Genomic DNA, 22,609 nt, shown 5'->3' with positions numbered 1-22,609 from the left:
TCTTTTCCCCTTCCCTCCTGTCACAGAATATTAATTATCCCTCTTTTTTCCCCAAGGCTGATCTCCTCTGCCATAGACAGACAGACAGACAGGCAGGCAGACACACACACGCATACACACCTTCCTTCAAAAGCTGTGTTCTGTTTCACAGATCTGTATTCTCTCTCTCTCTCTCTGGATCTCCATTCCTTTCCTGTTGACATAAATGTCTATGGAGAACAGAAAGGGGTTTGTACCCGAGGTTTATGTGCGGGAGGGATGGTTATAAACCAAATTAGCAATACTGAAAGCTGGTCATTTGCTTATCTTTCCAATTAAATCCTTGTGAAGACGGCACAGACAATACTGGCCCTTCTGCCAAACTCCATCGAGAGTGTTTTTTATTCAGATTAGTCAAGACAATCAAGTAGGCATTTTTTGTTAGCAAACTATTTAATTCTCGATTGACAGCAGGAGGGGTGATGACAGCAAGGAAAGAGTGGGTCCCAGGGTTTAGCTCAGCTCTGCCAGGTCCCAGCCATCTCGGCCTGGGGACCTTGGGACTCCTCAGTTTCATCAGTTGTAGGATGGGGGTGATAAGGCACCTGCCAGGTTGGAGGGGAGTTAAGCAAGATGATTCGCAGGGGGCCCTCAGAGCAGCGCCTGGCACATAGTAGGTGTTCAGTACATATTAGTTGCCTACTACGTTGCTGTCGTTACTTTCCCTTCTCGCCCCTCCTTCTGTCACCTAACTTCTCAGCCTTCAGGCCTTCATTCACTTCCTCTCCTGCCATCACTCCTTAACCCTCGCTTTCTGGCCATTGCCTTCCTCTCTCAAATCAATTTACTTTCTCAGATCTCACCCCCTTTTCAGCTACTTGCTTTGACGTCTCTGTGATTTAACACCATTGACAACCTTTTTTAAAATTTTTTTTAAGGCAGCACTCCCCGCCCCAGCTGTTCTGCTCCTTTAGAGGAAAGAGACCCCGAGAGCACTTGTCACCCCTCCTCTGCATCCACCTCATGGCAGGCATTTCCCTGGGGTTAGCCTCTAGCCTTTTACTTCCCATCCTCTCTGGCCCCCAGATGTCTCTCCAGGCCTTTTTCCTGGGTCCAGCCTCCTCTCGTCTTCCACACACCACCCCCTACTCCCCCCACCCCGCCATGATGCATGGACCCACCCCCCAACCCGGGTCCCAAACCAAGACTGGGGAAGCTGTCTTTTTCAAGTCTCTTCTTCTTGCTCCAAAGCAGTTGGGACCAAGCCCAGGGGATACCATCTTCTTTACCACCTCCCACCTCTAGTCCCTCTGTCTGTCCCCCTCTTTTTACTTTAACCCCTGCTTTGTCATGTGTCATTCTGCCGATGCTGGAGTGGTTTCCCTTTTTTTTTTTTTTTTTGCCGTATGTGGGCCTCTCACTGTTGTGGCCTCTCCCGTTGCGGAGCACAGGCTCCGGACGCGCAGGCTCAGCGGCCATGGCTCACGGGCCCAGCCGCTCCGCGGCATGTGGGATCCTCCCGGACCGGGGCACGAACCCGTGTGCCCTGCATCGGCAGGCAGACTCTCAACCACTGTGCCACCAGGGAAGCCTGGTTTCCCTTCTTTTGATGCCACACCCCGTGGTCAGTGCTCCAGAGGGATTTTTTTTTTCCTCTCTCCCATATCAAATTGGTCAAATCCTATTGCATCTGTGTCCTAATTCTGTCTCAAACCAATCCATTCTTCTCCACCTCTATAGCCAGCGGCTGACAGGGTCCTTATTATTTCTTAGGTGGGCTCTTCTATTAATTCCTAACTAACCTTCCGATCCCAGGTCTCCCAGACCCTTCTCCATGGTCCCACGAGGGAGGCTCTGTCTACCTCTTCCTTAAGCCCTTTCAGGGGCTCGGCGTCGGTTAAAGCACAGGTCAGCTCCACGGTGTGCCCGGAGCTCTCGGCCGTCTGGCCCACGGGCAATTTCTCCAGCTCCATCTCTGGCTGCGTCCCTTCCTCCCTCTGGTCCAGCCACAGAGTCAGGTATTTGCAGTTCTGGAAGCTGACCTTGTGTTACGCCTCTCTGCCCTCGTGCTTGCTACTTCCCGCTCCCTCTGTCTGGAGCGCCCTGCGCCCTCCTTTGGGTGGGGTTGGGACGCCTACACGTCTCATGAGATTCAGCGGACTGTGTCACTTCATCCCAGGGGCCTTCTCCAACATCCACATCCTTTTTCTCCTCGATTCTCTTCCATGGCATAGCTCTATGGTTCCCATTATTTCTACTTCCAGCTCGATGTCACCTGCTTTGTCCCCTTCCACCTCCAATGGGCTCCTACCTCTGACTTTCTCATTAGTCATTCGTTCTCTCCATCTGGCTGGGGCCCAGGCATCATCTTGGCCCTCACTTCTTCACCCCCCATTCCCGGCCCACCAGCTGCTTTTCTATCAGTTCTTCCTCTGAAGCGGCTCCCAATCAGCTATTCTCTATCCCTTCCCTGCTCCACCCTAGTTCAGGCCCTGGTCCCTGAGGTTTTCCATGGACGGTGTTCAGAGTTCTCTGTGGGACAGCCTCGGCCTGTTGACTTTCACTCTCATCACCTGCTATTGCCGTATGGGTTACCATCCAACACACTGGAATCCTTACTGGTCTCTGAACAGGGCTCATAACTTGCCGCCGCTGTGCCTTTGCATCTACTATTTCTAATCCCCATCTCCAGACACGAAATTTCTAGCCATTCTCCATGGCTCAGCCCCGTCGCCTTCTCTTCTGTGAAATTTTCCCCAGTGACTCTTATTTGAAGTGCTCTCTTTTCTTGGAACCTCTGAATTTTGTACCTATTTAATGGTTCTTATTAAATGTTGGCTTGCATTTCATGATTACTTCTTGTGGATGCAGAGATTAGCCTGTAAACTCTTTTAAGGCATGGATTATAAATTATCCATTTTTGTATCACTTCTCCACTACAGAACCTATATATATATATATATATATATATAAAATCTCACAATTCCATATATATATATGAAATATATATATATCAGCTTTGTTGAGGTATAACTTACAAAGAATGCAATTCACCCATTTAAAGCGTACAGTTCAATGGTTTTAGTATATTCAGAGTTCAACCATTACCACAATCAATTTTAAAACATTTCTATCACCCCTCAAAGAAATGTCACACAATTAGCAGTCAATCCCTATTTCCCTCCAAACCCTCAGCCCTGGGTAACTATTAATCTACTTCCTGTCTCCGAAGATTTGCCTATTCTGGACATTTCATATAAACAGAATCAGAACAATATTTGTCCTTTTGGGTCTGGCTTATTTCATTTAGTGTGTTTTCAAAATTGATCTGTGTTGTAGTATGTACTTCTTTCCTTTTTTATGGCTGAATAATATTCCACGTACGGATGTACCACATTTTGTTTATCCACTCATCAGTTGATGGCTGTTTGGGTTGTTTCTGCTTTTTAGCTGCTATGGATAACGCTGCTATGAACATTCTTGTACAAGTTCTTGTGTGGATGTCTGTTTTCATGTGTTGTGTTATGTACCTAGGAGTGGAGTGGCTAGGTCAGATGGTAACTCTATGCTTAACATTTTGAGGAACTGTCAGGCTGTTTTTTAAAGTGGCTGTAGCATTTTACATTTTCACCAGCAGTGTGCGAGAGTTCCATCTCTCCACTTCTCTGATGACACTTGTTATTATCTGTCTTTTTTATTACAGCCATCCTAGTGGGTGTGAAGTGGCAACTCATCATGGTTTTAATAGCATGACTCTTTTTTACCTATTAGATGTTCCATAAATATCTGTTGGGTCAATGATATTTATATGTAATATGGACAAACAGACCTTTGGATGGCTCGTTTGACTGCCAAGTTTATGAATTAGCTAGAAAAGATGAACAGAGAGCTCAGTATCATTAGAATTCAACTTTCAAAAGTTACTTTTAGACTGTTTTTTCAACTTAAAAGATTGCCAGTATGACCTAGGTGACATTATCAAGGTCAGGAAAAATCATGTAGCTTTGCAGGTTTGCATGTATTTTTTACAGAATAAGCTAAATTACAAGCAAAATTCCAACTTTGATGTGGTTCCTACTCAAAACCTACTCCTCAGTGGGGAGACCAGGAAAGGTAACTCCCTGAATGGGGACATGGGGTTGGGGTGGAGGGGAGGCTTAGAAAAATGCAACTGCTAACGTTTCCCTGGGTTGAGTTTTCCTCAGTAAACAGTAGACCCTGGGAAACATAACAGGTTCTGAAAACTTAATTTTGATGACTCTGGACGTCAGAGAAACAGCCAGCTGAATCAGTTCCCTCTTGGGTGGTTGATTATCTCAAGTCATAGGTAATGGTCCAGCTGCTTTTGCTTGGTTCTAGAGAGTTCTGTGTTGGCCAGGACCCATCCATTTAGTCCATCCCTAAGTAGACACTTCTGTCTGCAGTCCTGAACACCAGAGTTCAACTAAAGGCCTCAAATTAAAGGCCCGTGATTGGGCTTACAACTTTGTATGGTGTGCAAGGGTACTCAGAAGAGTTGGCGTGAAAGAGGGTCAAAGGTCACAGCCAGTATATAGTGGCCAGCTTTCTGTATGTGTAACATCATCTTGCTAAACAAGCCTCAAACGCATGATTCTGCAGTAGCATTCTCTGCAACTAGACAAGAGGCCCCCCATCTTTAGAATTTGGGGGGCGGGTGGTGTTTGTTTTCTGCAACCACAATCACCCTTATCTGCCTGAAGATGTTTCCAAAAGGCTGACAACAGGCCCCTTTCAGAAGCTCAGTAGGAAAAGTATTAACAGTTGGAAACATGTCAGCTGCCTTATGGAGGAAGCAAAGCCCAGGCCTGGTTTCTCTGGGCTCGGTGATAACTTGGGCCGCCGCAGCCTGGGCGAAGCTGGTGTTTGGAGCCGTGGAGACGGAGCGCGGCTCGGAGGAGGGCCCCTGCTTTTCAGAGTTGAAACAGGAGCCCTCTGAGAGAAAGAGATATTGCATGTGGCTTCCCTGATGCCTCGGAGGGCGACGTGGATGACACAGCATCAGCCGTGCCATCGTGGGGTGGGGACACAGTGGCGGCCCTTTGGGGGCAACGCAGCCCCCCCCCCCGCCCCCGCCCCCGCTTCAGCATCAGCTGTGGAGTGTGGGGAAGGGAAGGTGACAAAAGCCAAGTCAGCGTTGAATTTGTTGGATGGAGAATACGCTCCCGGGGCGGCAGCCCCAGAGCGAGAAGGACCGGCCCTGGGAGAGAAACAGCCCGAAGTTGGGGGCGGGGTGAAGCGCCAGTTCCTTAATCTCCCGCCCCATCGTCGGCTTGTCCCACCTGGATGCAGAGCGAGGACCGCGTGGAGAGGGAACCGCACGGGTGGGGTTCACCCTCCCGTCTGCCTCTGAGAGCAAGAGGGGCGGCGCCGGGCCAGGCACCCCCGCCCCCCATGGCACCCCCTCCCGGCCTCCGCGGCGCCCCTCTCGCGCTTCCCAGGCATCGCTGCCTTTCCCTGTCCTCCGTTAAAATAGTGAAACAAACCACTGAGCGAAGTGATGGAAAGCCAGGGGCGGGGAGTCGCCCGCAGTGAGGGGCCGGAGGGGAGGGGGCGCGGTGGTCCAAGAGGGTGGCCGGCCGGCGATCGCTGTGCTGGTCGGACGGCGCTCAGCTGCGGCCGCCAGGACCCTTCCCCCGGGGCTGCCCGGCCCTCCCCTGGCCCGGGGCGCCTGCGGAGGGCGCGGGGCAAACCTGGGGCTGCGGTGGGGGTGGGGTGGGGGACTGCACCTCCATCCATCCCGGGATGGAAACTGCGGTCACCCCGCTAAAATCGGGCCGGGGGCTGCGGTGGGGACCAGCGGGTACCGCGGTCCCCCCCCCCCCAGCCCGAGCGCCGCCGCCGCCGCCGCTCAGTAACACGTCCCCAGGAGAGTCGCAGGAGCAACACGTGATGTGTCTACTTATCAGAGTGAGAGGGGGAGAGCGAGTCTCCGAGCGTGCGGGCGAGGAAGCGGGGCGGGGGGCCGAGGCGGGGGCCGGGACGACGGCTGGGGCGCCGGGGTCGCCTGCTCCTCGCCCACCTCCCTCCCTGTGGGAGAAGAGGAGGAGGGGAAGTGACTGCGGAGTTGATGAACTTTGCACATCCAGAAACGCCATTTTGATTCCTTTTCCGGAACAAGTTTGCATCTCTCCTCGTTCTCTCCCCGAAGCCCACCGGTCCCCACTGCATCATGCCTGGGAGCCAAGCGCCCTGCCCGGCCGTAAGTACGCGCCCGAGGTTCCGGCTCGCGGTCCTTGGGTGGCAGCGAGATGTCTGGGGCTGAGCGGGAGCGACCTTTTAAAGAACTTTTGGGGATGGGGAGGGTGAAGTCTGCAGAGCGCGTTGTACTTTTGAAACTCAGCGTTTCCCGGAGCCGAGGACCCGAGCGCCCCACGCCGCGCTACGTGCGCTCGGGGCGGTGGGGCCGGCCTGGGATGAGCTGGGCAGCCCTCTCCCCTCCGGCTGCGCGCCGGGCCGCTCCTCCTCTCTTCCCCCCTCCCCCTCCCCCTCCTCCTCCTCCTCCCCTTCCTCCGCTCCTTTTCCCCTTCCCGAGCTGCCGGCTCTGCCAACCAGCTCCCAGCGCGAGCCGCCGCGGCCGCTGCAGCGCCCCGCCGCCAGGACCTGATGCGCATCCATATTAGCCGTCCGAGCGCAGGAATCCGGCCCGACCCGCGCCGCCGCACCCGCCGCGGAATTTATTTTTAACCAGCACCGCCGGGACTCGGATGGTGCGCGCACCGCCGGCCAGAAACATCTTACCAGCGCTGCTCTCCATCTTCCGCCCTCTCTCCCCCGACATCCTCCCCCCCATGTGGGAGGGGAAACTTTTCTCCTACATACTTTCGAGTCCCTCTCGGGCCGAGGAGCGCGGAGATGACGGCGCCCGCCCGCCGCCGCAAGGTATCCGGGGGTGCCCGCTCGGGGTGCCCGCCTGGGGTGCTGGCTCGGGGGTGCCCGCCGGGGCCGCGCGGTGGGAGCATCCGCCGCGCCCTGCTCTGCGGACTTTGATCCTCCCGGGCGAACGGCGCCGGCCGGGAGGGGGCCACGGGCAGCCCAGCGCCCTCGCCGTTCTTGGCTCGTGGCTGGTGGTCACGCCGACCACCGCCCCCGGGTGACTGGGCAGGGGGGGTCGCGTCCGCGCGTATTGTTTCCTTGCCCTTCCGTTGGCGGTGTACGTGTTTTCGTGGGAGCCATCGGTGTGGAGCGGAGCCTGCATCGCGGGGGCGGGGGGGGGGAAACCTCGGCGCCCGGCGCCGTCACGAGCACAGGAAGGAGGCCGGGAGCATCCGAGGCGGGGCTGGCCGCCGGGGCCCGCTTCGCCGCCCAGCTGTGGAGCGCGCTCGGAAACTTTTGTCCGCTGCCCGCTGGACCAATTTTTTTGCGAGTTGTGGGTCTTCTCTGTCTCCTCCCGTCCCGGCCCGCAGAGCCGAGCAGGGGCTGGGGTGGGGGGGCCGGCGTCGAGGGGCTGAAGACCCAGTGAGCCGCCAGCCCCCCGCCTCGGCCCGGTCCCCCGCGCCCCCTCCCCGCTCGCGGTCTCTTAGGAAACTGCGACCTTAATGGTTGGTTGCTAAGGAGCAGGGGAGGTCCTTCCAGTCGCCAGCCCCCTCCCTGGAAGCGGCGTGTTTTCTGGACGGGGCCGAGGGTCGCGTCGAGGATGTGGGGACTCGCTCCCCGCCGCCCGCGGGGCCCGGGAGGCGCGTGAGTGAGGGGCGCGGCGGCCGAGCCCACTTCTCGGTGGGGTCACTTTTCTTTTCCGGCGGGGTGGGGGGGGCGGGCAGAGGAGGGGCGCGGGGACCGGCGGGCGGGTTGACAGGCGCCGCGTGCAGCTCGCGTCCAGCGTCCGCGGTGCATCCGCGATGGGTTATAAAAGAGCAGGAAAGTATTTCTCCTTGCTCAGCAGATTTGCCCTCCCTCGCTCCTTACTGGTTAGAAGATAGAACGTGAGCCCAGATCCGGACGAGCAGTTCACATTCCATTACGAAATTCTACACGGCTTCAGAGCCAGCAGCAGGACACATTCGGGGCACTTTGGAGTTTTTTCGGCTTCTTTTTTGGGGGTGGTGGTGGTGGAGAGAGATAGGAAGGTGAATAAAAAATATCACTTTGGGATATGCTGAAAAACCTGTCCGATGGTTTTCACCAGAAGAAAAATTCACCCCGTGCTTGTTTTAGCGTTTAGGTTTAAAAGCCAGTGGAAATAAAGTTTGCCCGTTGGATAGGGATGCTGGAAATAGCGAGATATTTCTGTCTCGAAGAGGAGGCTTGAGGTGATTTGTGCAAAGGCTGAGTTGTTCATGTGCATCCCATATTTTTGAGGTCGTTTTCTTTTAGATAGGCAGTGGTGTGTGCATGCGCGTGAGTGTATTCTGAAATAAATTTAATTGATGTGGAAAGTGGAGAAAAGGGAACTGCAAAGAAAAGAATGGTTTTTGTTTTGTTTTGGGGTTTTTGTTTTTGTTTTTGTTTTCTTCTTCTTCTTCCCATGGCCCTTAAAAGCATCCTCTAGGTCTGGTGCCTTTTTGAGTAGGCAGGTATGGGTCTAAGACATAATGTAACCCGGAAGTCTTAAGTTAGAGGCTGAAGTCTTGGCTGAAACTTCTTTTTTTCTCTCGCTTTCTTTTTTTAAACGTTTAGTTCTTCCTTCAAGAGTCACACAGAACTTTTGAAGGAATGGGTTCAAATTATTCTTCAAGCAATTTATGTAAAGGTGAGCCACTAGCCTTTGGAGGGAGCTTCTGGGTACCGCTGGTGGAGCTTGCTTTGATGTGTTTTGAGCTTTGGTTACACTGATGAATTAAACATTTGAATGGCTTTTATCAAGTTTTAAATGTGTGAAAAAACACCTTCCTTCCCACTCCCCCCCACTTTTACAAAAGAAAGGGAGAGCCCTTTGATTTGGTTATTTGTTTACCTTGTGGTCCATTTTAGGTTGTTAATGAACTTGCACTGTTTTATAACTCTTAAAAATACTGCTAAACAGGTTGCATTTTAGGATGTTTTGTTTTTAAAGAGGATTTGCTGGTTATGTGATACTCTTAAGAAATGCTGCTGATGTGTACCGTTCTATGGCATATCATTCTCTGCGTTTTTCTAGATACCACTTTTTTTCTCATCAGAAATTCAGAGCCTCAGCCTTTATGGCAGACAAGTGTTTGTTGTGTGATGGGGAAGATGGGTCTGACTCAGCTGGCACAGGTGGGGCATCCATTCCTAACTATCTGCATCATCTAACAAATGACCTTTTGATGGAAGGGTCTTTTATTTTAGAAGGAGGAAAATAAACCTACCTAGTTTAGTCGGCATGCCATCAACAGTTATTGATTGGTTGGTTCCCTGCTGTATGCCGGGCCCTACGTAGTTGCCATTACGTGGCTTGCATTTTTACTCAATTTTGAACTGCTGTGCTGGTCCACTTGCTAAGATCAGTTTGGAAGTTTTTGCTCGCTGTGTTATGCTGAGTTGTTAACATCATTTATTATCTTCAGTGAAGGAAATTTCCTGGTTAATGAAACTAAGAAGAAATTCTACCAGTCTAGGGTTTTATATGGCATAATTAATATAAATTTTTCCTCCTACAGAAATTGATTAAACGTGCTCACTAGAAGTAGTCAGAAGTGAATCCTTTTGATGTTTCTATTCATTATCCTTTTGAAAAGTAGGTGGTGCTTAAAAGGTCATAGGATAAGGGTTGCTTAGCAGCGAAACAGAAGGATGCTAAAATTAACCAAAGCATTTTTGAAAGGGAGTCCGTCTCTGTTTTACATTATTTAACTAGATTTAATTAATTTCTGAATTCTCCATGTCCTTTGACCTAGGAGGGTAGGATGTTAATTTTGTTTTGTTTTTGTTATCACATTTAAATCATCTCTCTTTTGTAAGTGTGTTTTAATTGAAGTTCATGCTCTCTGACCAACTCTGGTGTCAGATGGCAGCTTGTCTGGGTGGACTTCTTCCCTGCTACCTGTGTGTTCGGGTTAAATCCTCCCAAGGAAATGGTGTGTAACATCACCTTATTTCATTGATTAATAACAGATTGTTTAGTTCGTTTTGGAAAACCTGCCTAATCCATGAGGTGATGTCTTCTTTTGCTCTTTATTAAACAGGTTTGTATTCAAAAGATAGAAATGCAATAGAGTATCAATAGAACGAAGGCAATACAGTCTCCTGATCACAGGACAATGGTCTTCCCCCTTTACTGAGATTAGATTAAGTTTTATGGGGCTCCTCCTTTTCACTCCACCTCCCCGTCTCAGTTCATTTCAGAACACTTCCTAATACCTGTTTGAAAATCATTACATTAGGTGTAGAGTATCTTTGGAACCAAGTGTTCGAAAGCAACACTTTAAGGATCTTGGGGGTTTTCAGTGAGATCAAAGGGTTGCAATCTAACCGAAGCCATGGTTAGTAACCATCCTCTCTTGGTTGAAAGGCAAGCTCACTGTAACTCACAAGTTTCCCTTCCTCAAGATTACTTGTGTACATCTGACCTACTGAACAGGCCAAGTTGAGTAATGTTTTTTATAGCCAAATATAATTAAGAAATTAGATGGGTTTTTTTGGGGTGTGGGGGGAGGAGGCAGGGTAAGTGAGTTTTCTCTCTTTTAAACTTAGAAAGTGGTTTTGGAGTAGAAATAGCTATGGCTGTCTTCAAAAAGCAGGGGTCAGCCTGTGATTTCCACGCCCTTGGGGGCCTCCCCATAAATCAGAGGTAAAAGGTGTACCATCTGAAACGCAGAGGCAGGCATACGATGTGCTTTCTGAAATGCATCACTTATTTTTAATTTCCCCTGCTCCCATGGAAGGCAGAATACAGAGAGGAAAACCATCTGCGTTGTTTTCATGATGACCGAGGTGGGAGAGTGAGGAAGATGGGGCGCGAGGGTGACAGACGTTTTCCTTTTCTGTTAGTTGTCCTCTGGGACAGGGTCACCACTGTGCTGGTCTCTGTTTCCCTCGTCACCTTCCCTGGGTGTCCCTGTCCGAGTGTAGCTGGCGTTGGTTGGTGGAGATGGGGGTGGTGGGGGTGGGGAGCCTGGGAGGAGGGCGCAGGGAGCTCTCCCTTCCAGCTACTGGTGCATCTTGTTTCTGATGGTACTTCGGGCACAGGTGAGCCAGTCTGCCCATCAATAAAGGTGGCTGCCAGTGAATAGGTGCTTTAGACAAAAGAAGTGGGAGAGGGTGGAGACTGTTTGTTCAGTGTGGTGCAAGCAAGCCGTGCTAACAGAACTTGAAAGCCTCTGTAAAGCCCCTGCGTCTGGGTACGGCTACTCCTGCGGGCCTTTCAGACTCGGGGAGGGCGGGTGGTCCCGATAGGGTGGAGAAAGCCCAGTCAAAAGCCCCACCACATTCTTTGTCAGCCAGCCAGACTGCAGAGAAAAAGTCTCAGTGGGGGTAATTAGATAAAGCTTTTAAATGGCTCTATTTGCTTTTCCCCTGGCTAGCTTGGTATCTCAGCTCTCTACCCCCTCTTTCAGAGACTGCGGGGTAAGATGGCTTTAAGAATGTCGGAGGCTTTTAGTGGTTTCACTACTTGTGAAATTTCATTTCTCGTTGGGGCAGACTCTGGACAAAGTTAACTGCACCCTGCTTTTGTGAAGGCCTTGAACAAAGATTCGAATTTGATCCTCAGAGCAGCATGGTGAGGGCTGGGTGGGTGTATTAACCCATTTTCCAGCTGTGCCAACTTCCACCCGGTGGCTAGTAATAAATCAGGCCCAGGACCCAGAACACCCAGCCCCAGCCTCAGTCCAAACAACACCTGCTTTTCCAAGTCAGCTTGGCCTCCGAAGACAGAGCATTAAATATACAGGGCCTGTTTATCTGTGTGTGTGCTTTTTACATGAGACCAGATCCTTTCACAATAATGCTGTGGTTGAATTTGAAGATGTAAGGCAATTGGAAAAGAAACTTTTTAGCCTTTGCCAGCACTTCTCTTGATGAACGTGATTATAGGCATTCTTTTCAGTAGGTTTTCTACCTCGTGGGATCATTGTAAGGATAAAATAAATGTTCCAGAAAGTCAAAATCTATATATGGAAGAAAGTGGTGTATTTTAAGCTCAGGAAGCCTTGTGGGTATCCACTCTGGATTTCCTTTCCAGAACTGTGCACAGCTCCAGTACTCAGGCAGAGTTTATGTTTGCTTCGAGCACCTAGAGACAAACAGGCTAGCAAGTTCTCCTTCAAGGAGTTCGCTTAGGGATGGATTTTAAGGGAAAGGCAGGTGGTAAGCTTTGGATGCCCCCTTTAAAGCAGTAGTTCTCAGCTTGGTGGTTCCCCGCCCCGGGGGCATCTGGCAAAGTCTGGAGACGCTTTTGATTGCCTTGCTGGGGGGGGGGGGAGGGGTGCGACTGGCCTTTAGTGGGTCGAGGCCAGGAGTGCTGCTGCCCATCCCACAATGCACCTGAAGGCCCCACAGCTAAAGGATTATCCAGTCCCAAATGTCAGTAGGTGGAGGGTAAGAAAGCCTGCTTTAAAGGTACAGGAGTCAAGGCCTGTGTCACGTGTGCAGGCAGCCTGGCGTTCTCACTGTACTGCACGTGGCATATTTGGGGACCTGGAATTTCGTAGAGCGAGTAAGCTCTCCTTACAGGCCTGTGAGGTGCTGTGGTTGGCAAGTTCAAGGTTTCACAGAAGATTGGGGGTTGGGGAAAACATTTAAGTGGCGTTACATATATTTAAAAACCCTGTAGTAAATAAAAGTTCCAGAACTCGTCTGCTTCTAAAACAAACCAGATACGTTGGCGCTGGGGAGCTGCTCTGGTAGGTGGTACTTCTTCACTTATTTAGGTAACTAGCTCCGGCGCTGCCATCTGCCACTTCTCTCTCGTGTTTGAAGTTATGTGGAGGGTACCCCCATACCCCCCCCCCATTTTTTTGCTCAGTGTTTGAATTAGCCCTTACTTGCTTGACAGTTAATGTTTTTTGCCCTTGGAGTCTCCCTTATTTTGTTTTCTTAAGTTTTTGCAAAATTCTTATATAAATCTCTACCTTTTTTTTTTTAATTAATTAATTATTTGGCTGCGTTGGGTCTTTGTTGCCGCACTACTCTTCGTTGCGGAGCGCAGGCTTCTCACTGCGGTGGCATCTCTTGTTGTGGAGCACGGGCTCTAGGTGTGTGGGCTCAGTAGTTGCGGCTCGTGGGCTGTAGAGCGCAGGCTCAGTAGTTGTGGCGCACGGGCTTCGTTGCTCTGCAGCATGTGGGATCTTCCTGGCCCAGGGCTCGAACCCGTGTCCCCTGCATTGCCTGGTGGATTCTTAACCACAGCGCCACCAGGGAAGCCCTCTCCACCCTTTTTATAGGGCAGTGGTGGGAGCCCGGTCTTCTGTCCGTGTATCTCCCCTTGAGCAGGTGGCTGGCAGGCTGCTGCTTTACCAGGGAAGGTTGGGGAGGGATCAAGGGAAGAGATGGTGGTGATTTTATGTTTTGGGGACTTGCGGACCTCAGATACACGGAAAGGTGGTTGACTGAAAGAAAAGTAAAATGTGGTATACAAACATTAAACTGCATTTCCTCGGGCCAGACATGTCTAGGACAGTGGCAGGAGCCATCTTTTAGCCACAGGTGCCACTTGCCTGACCCTTGTCCTGGTCCACCCCACCCCCCATCTTACAGGCAGGAGGGGAGCAAGAAGAAAAGGCAGGAAGAGAGGGGGATGATTCCAGAACGGTCTGGGCTCCCACTTACCTAAGAGAAATGTTTAACGCTTACAGGCAGCTTTCTTTGCATCCTAACCCGAGGACAGACTGTCAGGGTCCCGTTCACGTCCCTCCGGGCTGATGGTGTCAGTGACCTGCTTGGAAGCTGGCTTCGCCAGCCCACGCCTGGTGTAGTAAGAGCTGTGCTTCCGGTGCTTTGCCGCCCTCTCCTCCAACCTGTAAACCGGGTGGTCCCTGCTCCCCCTCTCCATTTACAACTTTTGCCAGGCTGGGGATCCCCTGCAGGTGCGTTGGAGGGAAGTTGCAGGAAGAAAAGTCTCTCCCCCACTTCTAGAAGGTGAGCTGAAACTCACCATCCACCCAGCCTCCCAGGCCAGTCCCTGACTCTGGTCTCTCTCTCAGCTGCCAGCAGTCACCAGACCCTCCTCGAAACCCTGGTCCAGTCTGACTCTGGTGTTGCCTGCCCCACTGTCCTGACCTAGGCCCTCATCGTGTCACAAGCGCCTCCCAAGTCAATTTCCTGCCCCCTTTGTCTCCCTCCTCCAGTCTGCCCTCCACTCGGCTTGAACACTATAGCTGCACATGGGGTTTGCCTGCTGCTGAAAAACATCTCATGGCCCCCTGTTGTCCGCAGGAAGAAATCCAAACTCCTCAACTTGGCACACGAGGACCTCCACCGGCAGCTCCCAGACTGTCTTCCTAGTTTTAGCCCTTCTCACTCTCCCTGCAGGCCACTGCCACACTGGAGGAGTTCGTCCTGCTTCTGCTTTTCCGTGGAGTGTTCATTCTGTTTTGTCCCCATCCCCTTCTCCTTGCACACAACATTTCTCAACTCTTCTTTCAAGACCCATCTCAAATACCGCCTCTTGCAGGGAGAATCAGGTCCTCCATCCAGAATAACCCTTACCCCATCTGGCCGGGTCTGTCTGTTGTAATTTACCCGTTGGCATGTTTTCCCCACCTGGAGAATAGGCAGCAACTTCAAATCATATTTTTCCATCTTTTGTACCTAGCTCAAGGGTTGTGTAGTTGATGCTCATTCAATAATTATTGTTGGATCCATTTCGAATATAAAAAACCCAGAGTTTTTCTGAAGAGGCGCAGGTTATTTTTGGAGAAGGGCACATATAATTTGGAAGCTAAGTCCTAAGTATCAGTACAAATTAAGAGAAGGAAACAGAAGTAAACTATCGTTTTCCAACAGACCCATCCTGCAGAAATTGGGTGCTAAGTGCACACTGGTGGGAAAGCATTTTGAATTACAGAAATTTTAAAATAAAAGTTTGCTCAGCTTAATTTACTCAGAATTAAAGAGGAGAAAAAAAAGTTGTTAATGCCTGATTGCACTAAAAGCTGTCACACTGGGGCCCTTACTAATTATAACCACTTTTCATGGCTCTTGGTTTGAAGTTTATATTAAATAGGAGAGATAGGCACACAGATCAAAGACCAGAATCATTTCTGAACTCCAGTGTGTGGGCCCACTTTCTCTGCTTAGTTAGATTTTTGTTTCATTAGTGGTGTGAGTTAATAGGAGTGTTGGTCCGTGTATAATTTAACTTTTCTTTTTTTTCTGTAACTCCTTGGATTTAAAATAAAGTGCAAACCAGAAACCTACAGGGTACAGATCTTGCTTTATTTGTGTGTGCGCGCGCAATATATGTTTGTAGGTGGTGGAAGTTGAGTATATAGATCGTATTTACAGAAAGAATCATTTTCACTGTTTTAGGGGAGGTTCCTTTACGCTGAGACTTCATAGTTAAAAAAAACCCAAAAAAACCCTGAATACACAAAATCATCGCAAAATCTTTTCTTAACTTTCTTCTAAAAGAGGTACCTGTGTCTTCGGAAATAGGGGAGATACCATAAGGATGGGGTGAGAGAGAGGCGTTTCGCTTATGGATCCGTTTATACCTTTGTGTTTGTAACTATGTGGATAGGTTTCCTTTTCGAATAAGGAATTACCATTTTTTTTCTTTTTAAATTGGAAGGTCTTGGTATCCTTTATACGAGGTAAAATCCTAGTTGATTAAAAGTACATTATTGTGGGCTTCCCTGGTGGCGCAGTGGTTGAGAGTCCGCCTGCCGATGCAGGGGACACGGGTTCGTGCCCCGGTCTGGGAAGATCCCACATGCCGCGGAGCGGCTGGGCCCGTGAGCCATGGCTGCTGAGCCTGCGCGTCCGGAGCCTGTGTTCTGAAACGGGAGAGGCCACAAGAGTGAGAGGCCCGCATACCGCAAAAAAAAAAAAAGTACATTATTGCTACCTTTAAATATTCCTTGACGTGCTTACCTGATAACTAGAGTTTAGGCTCAGATTTGGCAGATACATTCAAATATAATAATTCCAACTTCATCTTATTTCTAAGGAGGCTTGTATATGTTCCTCTCTGATGTGAAAAACCGATTTTTTAAAAAAAACCATTTTCTCCTCCACTTTAGGGCTTTTAATTGTTTTGAGGGACAGTTATATAAAATTGGTTAGTAAGCATCTCAAACAGGTTTTCACGACTTGGTAAGTTAAACTTATATTGGATCAAACTGTCCTACTTAAAAATTTAAACCAAGTATAATTTAAAGGAGGCTCAACTTGCACGTCTCTAAATTAAGTTTGTTTTTAAATCATGAAAATAATGTTTCTGAAAACCATTTGTTGTTTGAGAGCTTAGTAAAGCTTTACAACCCCCTTTTTCTAAAATACTGTATCCAGTTGGATTCAGTATCAGATTCAGTCTCCCTTTGGAAAACAGGCACTTTTCCACCCCCAAATTTGAAAACCTCATAGTGGGGTTTTCTTTTTTTTTTTTTAAACCACTTATAGATCTTTATTTATAGATTTTTATTTATTCAACAAATTTGAATTTCAACGATGGGATGGCAGTGATAAACACCAAGGGTACTAGTATGAGAAAGAGAGACAGTTGCTAGCTTCCCAGACATGGAAAGAGACACAGGACCACTAAGTCGTTTCCATCTGTGCTGGGTGTTAAGTATGACAAGAGCATGTGACATGCACTGTGGGGGAGGGGAGGAGGATGCTGGGGGAGGGGGCATGCCCCCAGAGTGGCCCCTGAGCTACAACATGAAGAGAAGGAGAGTTGGAGCGCAAGCAGCTGGTGCTGTGGCCCTGAGGTTGGAGAAGATCAGTGTGGAGGAAGAAGAGACCCAGGCGGGTGACACGCATGGCAAGGTGGATGGGCTCCTTGTAGCTCACAGGTATTTGGAGTTTTCCCTTGAGAACTCTGGGAAGCCTTGCAGGGTGTTAGGCCAAGGACTGGCATGATGAGATTTGCGTTTTTAAAGATCACTCCTGCCCAGGGTGGAGAATAAACTAGAGTAGAAGGAAGCAACTGTTTACCTTCTGTTTGCAAGATCGTTGAGAAGGTTGGTTTTGCACAACTTTTGAAAAGCAGTGGTGGCTCAGGGTGGGTGGCAGTGGAGGTGGGGAGCCTGGGTGGGTTTGACAGAGATGGAGGCCAGAGGAAGGATTTGAGGCTGGCTGGGGGTTGGGATGGAGGATGGGCCCGATGATTTCCAGGTCTCAGGCTTCCGTGGCTGGTGGCTGGCGGTGCCTTTCTCTGAGATCAGATCACGGGATAAAGCAAGGTTTGTGAACCAGGTACGTTCCCTGCCCTTCGAAGAAGTTATGTTTGTGAATTTTATCAGCATTTTCTCTACTTGTACCGCTTTCATTGGTCAAAACATACTATTCCTGGCATGGATAATGCATGCAAAGGACTTCTATAAAAGTGAGAAACAGAAATTAGGTTCTTACTTACGGCTTCCTTCTCCCCTCCCCGCCCCTCCTTTCTTTCTTTCTTTCTCTCCTTTAAATTTCCTGAGGCCAAAAGGAACATGGAAGAGTTCTCCTCGATGGCCGATGGCCGGAGCTTCTGAATGGTTTTCAGATGAGGCATACAACTAAAACCTTAAGCGTATTTAAGTTTCTGTTTGTTTTAGTGATGCTTTATCTCTTTGACTTGTGAGCCTGGGGCTCAGGGGCAGAGGCTCCGGGGTAAGAACGGAGGTAGGACTCTCAGAATTGCCCCCGCCTTCTGCTTAAGAGGGTCAGAACTCCTCTCCTGACCTGATTTTCCAACTTATTTCTTAGTTTCTCAGTGTTCACTGATGCTCTGAATGTCTTACAACGACAACAGTGTTTTGCTTGACCAGTAATCTGTGTGAAAACAAAGTTCCTTCAGTAAACAAAATGTGCTGTGTATCTCCTTTGGGTGCCAAAGGGAGAGATTTCATCCTTCCACGGGGATGGTCTCCACCGAGCCACGGTCCAGCCTGTGGTTGAACATCTCTGGTGATGGCCGACCTGCTCCCCATTGCCCCAAGGCAGTCCTTGGGTTTTTACTGCGTTAATTAACTTTTTTTTTCTCAAGGCAAACAAAATCTTTGTGGAATGAGCTAGAAAGTGGCGTGTTTTCCGCTGAGTTGGTAAAAACTTGGAGCTGGAGCGCAGGCCGGCTGCCTTGTGCAATCTGATCCCCGGAGAGTCCATTGGGGAGTGCCACCCTCCTTACTTCCTCCTGTACTGGAATTCCTGCTTCATGGAGGGGGTTGGAGAGGTCCTGCCTCGCTTGTCCTCGTGAGCTGGGACACCTTCCTTAAATCGTCTTGCAAGAAAGCATTAGCAGTGCTCCCGGATTTAGGTAAAGCTTTTCTCTGACGTCATACAAATGACTCATCAAAACTTCAGGTGAGCCCCAGCCTGCTCCCCAGACGCTTCTTTTTTTTTTTTTTTTTTTTTTTGCGGTACGCGGGCCTCTCACTGTCGTGGCCTCTCCCGTTGCGGAGCACAGGCTCCGGACGCGCAGGCTCAGCGGCCATGGCTCACAGGCCCAGCCGCTCCGCGGCATGTGGGATGTTCCCGGACCGGGGCACGAACCCGCGTCCCCTGCATTGGCAGGCGGACTCCCAACCACTGCGCCACCAGGGAATTCCGCTTCTCTTTTTATATGGGATCAGTCCTGACTCGGGTAACCCGACCACTGGCCCCCAGAGAGCGCTGCCCACCTTGGGGAGAGTATGATTTAACATCTTTTGTTGAAAAAGCACGGATGTTCCCACATCACCTCAGCCTCACATCCCATTTGTAACAGATGGCACGCTTTATTCCAGCCCTACATTTGATAAGATGAGCTGATGAGGGGAAAAACGCTCAACAGGGACCTTGCCCCTCGGCTTCTTTCTAGCTGAAACAGCTTGGTGAGGGGATGGTGGGAAGGGAACTCGAGAAACTGGGTTTACGCATCTTTTTGGAAAATTTAAACCTTCAGGTACAATGCATACAATGCAGTCCCTCACCTCACCGTGACCCAAGCAGAAGCGTGGACTTGGAGATCTAATACGTTTGTTGCAAAAATAGCTTACTAGGGATGGCCTTGTAGTGAGCGTCCAGAATTGGTGTGGGTAGTATGTTCAGTAGCCAGTTTGTGGTGACAAAGGTGTATATTATATAAGCTCACTTTCAGATAACCCACCCTAACTGCTAGATAGTGGTGACAACTCCCGCTATCTGTCGGGTAATTTTTTTCTTTCAACGGTTGTATATTCAATCCCTGGTGTTGGTTCTTGAAGGGCTTGGGGATGGTCAAATGATTACACTTCGAGAACGTAGCCAAAGTGGCCTGGCAGCTTTATTTCACTGTTTTATCTCTATGGCAGATGGAATTCGGGGAGGGCTCCTTTGGTCGGCTTGTCTCTGGGAAGTCAGGTTGCTCCTGCTGCCACCTGTATCTGCAGAAAAGGGAAGACACAGAAATCCAGCCGCAAGCAGCAGAAACCATGACCTGGTTATTCATATGATAAACGACTCTACCGAGCGTGCAATTAAATCCGGTCAGCAGACCTTTGAATTACAGGCTGCCCTTGATGAAAAGCACCCCTAGTCAAAGCCCACCTGTATTCGCTTTATATCAGATAAACCAGATGTTGTCTTTTCAGTTTCTTTTCTGCCCGTGTTAGACTTCATCCATATATGACTCTTAAGTCAAAAATCTCAAGTTAGGGGGCTTCCCTGGTGGCGCAGTGGTGGAGAGTCCGCCTGCCGATGCAGGGGACGCGGGTTCGTGCCCCGGTCCGGGAGGATCCCACATGCCGCGGAGCAGCTGGGCCCGTGAGCCATGGCCGCTGAGCCTGCGCGTCCGGAGCCTGTGCTCCGCAACGGGAGAGGCCACAACGGTGAGAGGCGCGCGTACCGCAAAAAAAAACAACAAAACTCAAGTTATTGCCCCGTTTCACCCTCTTAAGATTGTTAGGCTTTTCATCAGGAAGAACTGTCAGCACAAGAGTGGTGGAGGAAGCAGTAATGTGAACTAAGGTTATCGAGCGCGTACCAGTTATGTCCTTGTCCTGAATTCTTTTTTTTTTAAATAAATTTATTTGATTTATTTGTTTTTTATTTTTGGTTGCGTTGGGTGTTCGTTGCTGCATGCGGGCTTCTCATTGCCGTGGCTTCTCTTGTTGCAGAGCACGGGCTCTAGATCGCGGGCTCAGTAGTTCTGATGCACGGGCTCAGTCGCTCCGTGGCATGTGGGATCTTCCCGGACCAGGGCTCGAACCCATGTCGCCTGCATCGGCAGGTGAACTCCCAACCGCTGCACTACCAGGGAAGCCCTTGTCCTGAATTCTTGACGTGGGTCATCTCATTCATTCCTCACAACAGCTCTTTGCCCCTGTGATGTAGGTACAGTGATTATCCCCGTTATTCAGAGGAGGAAACTGAGACCCAGCGAGGCAGCCAGCTAGTAGGCATCATGCAGTGCAGCCCGACCCCACAGCCTGTGCTGGTGGCCCCTGCTCAACTTCCTTTCACAATGACGTGACATAGTCACCAAATAAATATCCCCTGAAGACCTGCTGTGTGCAGAACCCTGCGGTACACAGCAAGGGGAAAGACAGGGACACGTGTGCGACAGGGCCGCTGGCTTCTGGAAGTAGATTAAAACTTAACCCGTGAAATAGGTCCTTCTATCTGGTATTTGACAAAGCGAGTTAGACCGTCAATTCTGTGGAAGATCAAGTGGGAGGGGAGGTGCGGTTGGCTGACAAATCAGGCAGCGGGAATGGCTGCCCCAGAGCACCCGGGGCCCGGGAGACCCTGCAGAGAGTCGGGAGAGGCCCTGAACATCCCGCTGGGGGACAGTTTTCCCTAAGTTCCCATGAGAGGCTCCAGGGAGCGGAGAGGTTGGGCCAGCATTGGAGGCTTCTGCTCGTCTTCTGTGTGGTGGGTGGGGGGGCGCACGCCTGCCCCTTAACTTCTTTCTTGCAGACACCCACTGTTAACCTCACTAAAAGTGCTTGAGCTCCGTTTCAAAGTAAGGATGGTGTGTTGGCCACTTTGGGAAAAGCCAGGACGCTGTAAGCTCTGAGCATCTGGGGGTGAGGGTTGCCTTGGGTTTCTGGAGGGCCAATGCCTGGAAAACAGGTCACTTGTTTGCTGTTATTATAGGCTATTATCATTTTATTTAATATATAACATCAAGATTTTGCCTCAGAGTTAGTACTGGGGGCAGGATCAGCCATCTAAGAGGCCCAGTGGTCTGTGTTACCAGGGATGTAGGGGCAACAATTGAATTGATCTAATTACTAACCTAATGTTTGAATTTGTCCATATTCAGCGGAGATAGTCTCTAGGAGGTGTTTTGTTTGTTTGCTTTGCTTTTTAAGCAGTAGGAGCTACATGGAGTGGAGGACAGTGACGGAGGATGCCCTGTCTCCCGTGGAACGTTTCTGGGGTGAGGGTGTCCAGTTGTGCACCCTTCCTACCCTTTTGTGGGAGCCCCCGAGCAAGTTGTGGAACCAGCAGGTCTTGAATTGCGCCGAGCGCCTGATGGTCTGTTTCCTGTTTCCGGTGGGTCTGTGGAGGAGGATTGTTTTGAAATTTAGTTACAAATAGAAAATTTCAGCCTTGTGTGCTACCAGCTCCTACCACCGTTATTAGTACCGTTGTTATTTTGCTCGTGGCAGTTTGATGGCTCCAGCAGAAGAGGAGTGAAAGACGTCTGGGTTGGAGACCAGCATCCCGGGCTTTTTCTTTCTCGTGACTGGAATCCCATCAGCTTTCCTGCATTGGAATGCTTCTCGATACCTCCCCCAGGCACTAGGCTCCAGGGAGGCAAGGATGCGTAAGACGTGGTCCAGCCCTGACACTCACCAGTGCGTCACAACCGGCAGAGACACCAGGACACACGGAGGACCTGGCAGTGGGAAGCCGTCGGGAAAAGAGGTAGTGATGATGTTCTCAGATGTGAAGGGCTGGCCATGTGGAGAAGCGTGTAGGAAAGGGAAAATGAGGTTCTAGGTGAAGAGCAGTATAAGTACAGGCCCTGGAGGATGATACCACGAGGCTTCTTTGGGGACAGGATGGGTAAGCAGTGGGGTGAGACCAAGAGAGTACGGTTGGGGTGCTGTGCAGCGTTGGGGTGGAAGGAGTGTTGAGATGTGTCTCTGGCAGTGTAGATGGCCAGTTGTGGAGGCAGTTGTGAGCCAGGAAGTGCTTTGAAGCCAGGCCGTGGTGTGAACAGCTCTGCCCCGGAGAGAACGCTGCTAAACCTTTAGAAAAATCAGGCCATAGAGGAGACCCGTCCAGCAGAATGAACTTGGACGTTGATGCCATATGGAACCGAATATTTCTTCCCGTTTTTTCCAAGAGATTTTTTTCAGCCCAGGAGATGTGGGCTGCCGTCTGAAGTGGTGTTCAGTGATCATTGAGAGGTGGGACCTTTATTTTCAGCAGAGAGAATTCAGTTCAACAATGTTTAAACTTCCTTGGTTGTGTTTTACTCCTTGGTACTTACTTAAGCTCATCAGCTAGGGAATTAGAGACAGACTCATTTCTGTACCCTCGAAAATACTGAGGAAGGATGCTGGGAGTCGGGGGAGCTACTTATTCAGTTTGACAGCCGGCAGCGAATGCGGGCTGGGAGGGTGAGCTAGTGTGCAGTCTTGACGAGCCTGTG

At 50.1% G+C, this 22,609-nt stretch overlaps 1 protein-coding gene across 14 annotated transcripts in view; it reads left to right on the top strand.

Moving 5' to 3' along the window:
* RREB1 (ras responsive element binding protein 1) overlaps positions 1–22,609 on the top strand; it is a 180,139-nt gene that overhangs the window by 36,146 nt on the left and 121,384 nt on the right. For 5 of the 14 annotated variants that reach the window (XM_049693770.1, XM_049693769.1, XM_049693772.1 and 2 more), the window contains exon 1: positions 5,961–6,199. The exons of 2 other annotated variants lie outside the window; for them this stretch is intronic. The gene's annotated coding sequence lies outside the window, so the exon portion shown is untranslated. 7 more of the 14 variants (XM_049693764.1, XM_033408061.2, XM_049693765.1 and 4 more) reach the window with 6 other exon arrangements.

Source organism: Orcinus orca, chromosome 10 (assembly GCF_937001465.1).
Source record: "Orcinus orca chromosome 10, mOrcOrc1.1, whole genome shotgun sequence".
Lineage (NCBI taxonomy): Eukaryota > Metazoa > Chordata > Mammalia > Artiodactyla > Delphinidae > Orcinus > Orcinus orca.
This window is presented reverse-complemented; position numbering and strand designations above follow the sequence as displayed.